This window comes from Amborella trichopoda, chromosome 13 (assembly GCF_054954075.1).
Source record: "Amborella trichopoda isolate Santa Cruz 75 chromosome 13, AtrichopodaSantaCruz75HAP2 v2.0, whole genome shotgun sequence".
Classification (NCBI taxonomy): Eukaryota; Viridiplantae; Streptophyta; class Magnoliopsida; order Amborellales; family Amborellaceae; genus Amborella; species Amborella trichopoda.
Window position 1 is genome coordinate 41,866,308 of NC_142348.1, and position 6,001 is coordinate 41,872,308.

Genomic DNA, 6,001 nt, shown 5'->3' on the forward strand with positions numbered 1-6,001 from the left:
TTAATAAAACCATCAAAATTCATTTTTCTTTTAAAAATCTATTTACAACTAATGGATTTAAAACTAGGTGGATGATCTACTAATTTCCAAGTTTTATTAGCTATTATGGAATCCATTTCATTATTAATAGCTTCTCTCGAAAAAATTGCATCTTGAGATGCCAAAGCTTCATTTAGAGATTTACGATCTTCCTCTACATTTAAGACTATAAGTAAGGAATTTAAAATTTTATTTTGATTAGCCACAACAATATAAATATAAAAGTCAGGTCCAAAGTTATAAGATGAATCACTTCTAATTCTCTAATTTCTTTTTAGGTCTATTATTTCATCATCATTATTTTCTACATGTTCTTTATCAACATATTCGTCATTTTCATGATTATTTTTATTTTGCATGCTACTTGATTCATTTCAATTCAAAGAGATTTTTAAAGTTTGACCAAATCAAGATCAACTTTCTTGTGTTTCATCTTCTTTTGGTACTCTCTCCAAGATGAGGTAACTTATGAATTATTGAGCCTACTCGGAAGTATTCATCCAAAGAAATACCACAACATTTAAGTTCATTGACTACAAGCTGCAACTCATATACTTGAAAGAGTATAGGCTTTTTTTCAATGAATTTAAAATCTAAAAAGTTAGAGATTAGAAATATTTTGTTAACAGAATCTTCCGTGAGGTACTTGGTTTCAAGTAGTTTCCATAACTCTCTCGCCATGCTAATGAAGGCATACATGTCATAGATAGGATTCGCTAAGGCATTTAGGATATGACCCTTACATATATAGTCATCCTCCACCCATCTCATGTATGATGAGTTTGCTCGTCGGTGGAGTCATTCGATGGTCGCGGCGGTGCAAGCATTGAATCGGTGACTATTTAAGCCACTTTGAAAGTGGTAAGCAAAAAGAGAACCTTTTTGATGTCATCTCCTGAAATTCAGCTCGTTGAAGTATTCGAGTCGAGTAAAATCGTGATTCATGGTTTTCAAAGAACCCACGGTGGTCTTCTTTTTTGCACCCATGAAATATCACCTTGAATTGTTGGAAATTGGTTGGGTGAAATGGGGGCAGAAAATGATACGTTTTAAAACAATTAGATCTCAAACTCTTATTGTTTTCAAGTACGCATGAGCACTATCTCAAGACGATATTTGTCCCTCTTAGATATGGAATTTGATATGCATAAGAAGGACAATTCTTCCTTAGGATACAGAAAAAACAGGAAGGTCTTTTACAATATTCCTAAGCTCTATGCACGCGATTGGAACCCACACATAAGATACCAGAGTCTTGATAGTTTAGAGAGAGGAAGAGATAAAATCGAGTAGCGAGGGAGTTTAGCCTACTGGTTTGATTGCTGAAATTGCAGAGAATGGTCTATTGAGAGAGATGCAAGGGTTGTGAAAAGTATATATCTCGTATGGCAAAAGGTACCCGTTATATAGAGCCACAAGTTGGCTGCGTATTCACTGTAGCGATGGTTACATACAGCAGCAACAACTACAAGTTACATGCAACGCCAACTGTATTGTCGTGAGAACTGCAAATTTATTTCTTTGTTATTTTTTGGCACATATTATTTACCTCTCTGCACCTGGCTTTTCATTTGGGCGTGCTTGTCCTTCGATTTAGCAAAAGAAATGTGGTCTGTATGAGGACGATTTTTTTTGTTTTTTTTTTTGTTTGAGACGGCATTTTAAAGGCGAAGAGTAAATAAATAAAAAGGGGGAGTTCTCCTTATTTTAAACCAACCAAGTAAGCATGATTGTATAACTACCACAATGGTGCAATCATGAGAACTTGGATGGTATTAAAATATTTGATGATTCGTAATAATAGTTTTTTATTTATTTTGTTAAATAAAAAATTTGTTTTAATCATAAAGGAGCCCGCAAACTTGGATTCAGCCTTATAGATAGAAATCAAACCCAAAGGTAATCTTTTATCTGTGGGACTTGGCTAATAGAAATCTAAGAAGGTGTTAAACTCAAAGGAGTAACATCTTCGATATCTATAATGTTTACGATCAGCCAACCCTATAGTGGACATAAGGAGTGATTGTTAACTAACAGGAGACCATTTGCATGTCATAATCTCAACCTAAAGCTGTGGTTGTGATGATGCATCGATTCACTAAAGGCACTTGAGTTTAAAATAATGAAATGTTAATTGTTCAATTTTATGGGATAAATACAAATTTGGGAGCATAAATGTTTGAAAATCATGGTAGCTCTAAATCCCACTGCAATTACTGGATAGTTAGCTAGTATTGAAATTTTGGAAGGATCTCACTTATCTTATTGGAAGCAAAATATTGAGATCACTCTAAGCATTTCATATCTAGATTTAGCTCTACATGAAGATGGACCTCCTAAACCCAACAGTGAGGGCATTACCGAACATTAAGCTAAATATGAGAAATAAGAATAGTCCAACAGGATGAGCCTCATGATTATGATGGGGTCCATTGGTAAGACTACACAAGGTGCTATTCCTGATGAGGATAATGCTAGAGTTTCATGAGCAAGGTGTATGAATAATTTGTAGCTCCTACTAAAGCCCTAGCAAACATCTTTATGACAAAGTTGTAGAACGTGCAGTACGATGACCATAACTCTATTAGGGCCATATTATGCAGATGATTGACATCACAAATCAATTGAAGTCCATGGACATGGAGATATCAACAGGTTATCTAGTGCATTTCATTCTTAACTATTTGCTTCCGCAGCATAAAGAGTTCAAGCTCGCTTATAATACTCAGAAAGAGAAGTGGAGTTTGAATGAGATTCAACTTATGTGTATTTAAGAAAAAGAAAGACTAAATCAAAATAAGCTAGAAGTTGCCCATTTAGCAGAGACTAGCTCAAGCAGAAAATGACCCTTCAGAGCATCAGAAGATAAAGGTTTTGGAATGCATGCAAATTATCAATCAAAAGGGACTACTACTCATATTCAAAAACAAAATGACTGGAGGGAAAGAAAGTGATTGTCTTACAGGAAGAAGGGGCATTTGAAGAGAGACTGCCACAAACATAAGTTGTTAAAAAATAAAAGAATTCATAAGCAGTCAGAGATTCATTAATTGGGAATTGAGGCTTGTGAGATAAATGGAGTTAAAAATAATAAAGGCGATATGAATAGTTAGATTAGTTCTAAATGGTAGTTTTGTATTAGACCTAAAAGATACTCTTTATGTGCCAACTTTAAGGCATATCTTATAATAGTATAAAAATTTTATAATTTTAAATTTAATTTTGGTAATATAAATTTCTTCTTATTTCATAATAAATGTATTGTGAACTTTGGAAAATTATGTGATGGTCTCTAAAAATTGAATTTGGATTCTATATTTGTTGAATCTCTTTTATCCCTACATGTATGAAATATGAAATATGAAAAATATGAATGAAAATTCTTCTATGTTGTGGCATAGAAGGCTAGGGCACATCCCAAGAGAAAGGATTTCAGAGATTAGTCAAGTAAGGCGCATAGTTTGTGACTCAAATTTGTTTGTTTCATTATGGGGAGTCCTAAATACTGTAATTTATATACTGAATTGTGTTCCTAATAAGTTGTGTTAAAAACCCCATTTGAAGTTATGGGCTGGTAGGAGACATTTGATGTATGGGGATGCCCTGCAGAAGCCAAATTTTATAACCTTTTTGAAAAGAAACTAGATTGAAGGTGCTACTTATGGGTCTTTTGGGTTTGTGGAGAATCTTAGGTGAATGCATTTGCCTCATGTGCAGTGGGAGCAAATTCACTGTTGATGACATTGTATTGCCTAGTAGTGACATTCATTTGCTGCATGAAACAAAACAATTTTTTGTCTAAGGACATTTGATATGAAGGACTTAGGTGAAGCTTCATGTATGATTGACATAAAAATCATCGAGACATCTCGAGGTATTTTAGGATTAGCACATACAACATACATTGAGAGGGTTTTCAAGAGGTATAGTATGCAACCTCTAAATGTAGCACCTATTTTTAAGGGTGATAAAATCAACAAATTACGATGTCCAAAAATAAATATAAGCAAATAAAAACTTGGAAAGGAACAATATGAAGAATATTATTTATGCATCAGCTATGAGAAGTTTATCATGTATTCAGGTTTGCACCTATCCAAATATTGCTTTTGGTGTCAATATATTGGGTAGATATCAAAGTAACCTAGGGCTAGAATATTGGAAAGTAGCTCAAGAAATAATGAGATATTTGCAAGGGATGAAGAACATGAAGTGAATATGATCATCTTGATTTGATTGGATATTCAGTCATAGATTTTGCTGCTTATCTAGAATATAGGAAATCGACATTAGGTTATATCTTCATGATGGCTAGTGGAGCCGTTTCATGGTAGAGTACGAAGTGGCAAGTCATAACTTTGTCAACTATGGTAGCAGAATTTGTAACTTGGTATAAGGTTACCAAGCAAGCGCTATAGTAGCACAGTTTTATCATAGGGCTTCGGGTAGTGGATTCTATTTTCAAATCACTGAGAATTTTTTGTGATGATTCCGCTACAGTTTTTTTATCTAACAGCAACAAGAGCTCGAACAATTCCAAACATATAAAAATGAAATATCTTGTTGTAAAAGAGAATGTATGGGAACTTGGAGTATAATTAAGCACATAAGTGCAAAACTGATGATCGTTGTTACCTTGACCAAGGGTTTGAGTCCCAAATTGTTTGTAGACGGTATTGCTTAAAACGGTTTAACAAGCATATGGGATGCACTTGGTTAGTGGGAGTCATATTGTTATATGACACACATTCAATTTAATTTGTATTATGTGATGCATCAAAGTTTCGGTTTGGTATATATATATATACATAACTATAAGTATAACATGATATAAAGATTTGGACCACTTTTAGGTATGATATGGATGCTACCATATCATAAGGTTTTTGTCCACCATAAAGGTTATATGTTGGAAATTGTAGAGAGTGATGGTGCTAATATTATAACCATGGAATGTCATTGTGTGATTTATAAAATGCAATTAGCCTTCATGATTTGGTATTAGTAGTTTCACTGGTCAAAGTCATGATTTTGAGAGTATTTTGCATTTGGTTGAATTGAGGATGTATTTTTTGTTATAATTATTATTAACCCAAAAGGAAGAATGTTAGAAAAAATTTCCTAACTTGTGGTCCAATAATAATTATAGGAGAGTAATATTGTTCACAATTTAAGTGAGTTAAGTATTCAACATTAAGATAAGGATTAGTGGTAACCACCTTCCCCACTCTCTCTTGAGGATAACTCCTTATGATGGGTTAGGGTCAAGAAAAGACCAGTTCAATTGTTTAGATATCAGCACCAGAACTCATTTTCTTCATGGCATGAATGTTTAGATCTATTATTTATATTCTCATTTCCAGTATCCATCAAGAGATTTACATTTTTTTTCTAGATCCTTAAATTTGTTAATCTGTAGTTTAGTTTACAAGTGAAGCTCTAATTTTGTCGCATTCATGTTGGACCCGAACAAACAAACTCTTTTTTAGTCGGAGGGGAAAAACAACCTTGTTTTCAAAATTTGGACAACTCAAACTAATGAAGAAAAGTGGTATATTAACTTCTAATATTTTTTCTTTAGACCTTCTCATATTTACCCATTTTATGTACAACTTAGAAAAGGGTGCGGTTTGTATAGAGCTAGGCTCCAAATAATCAAATTAGAGCCTATCTTCAAATAGTATCGAGAAATGTGGTTTCAATACTGGAAATCTTTGTGATAGCCTTAAAATATATTTTCATCTTTATTTATAAAGTTTAAAGCTTCAAAAATAGTGTAGTTCGCCAGATCTATGAAAACTTGAAAATCTTAAAAATTGACAATCCAAAAATGCATTACAAAATACCATTTCCAAAACTTGAAATCCATTTTTTTCTCATATCCATACATCTTGATGTCAAGATGGTCAATTTGGAGATATTTGAGTATCAAAACAACCTCTTCTAGTGAAATTTTTGAGGT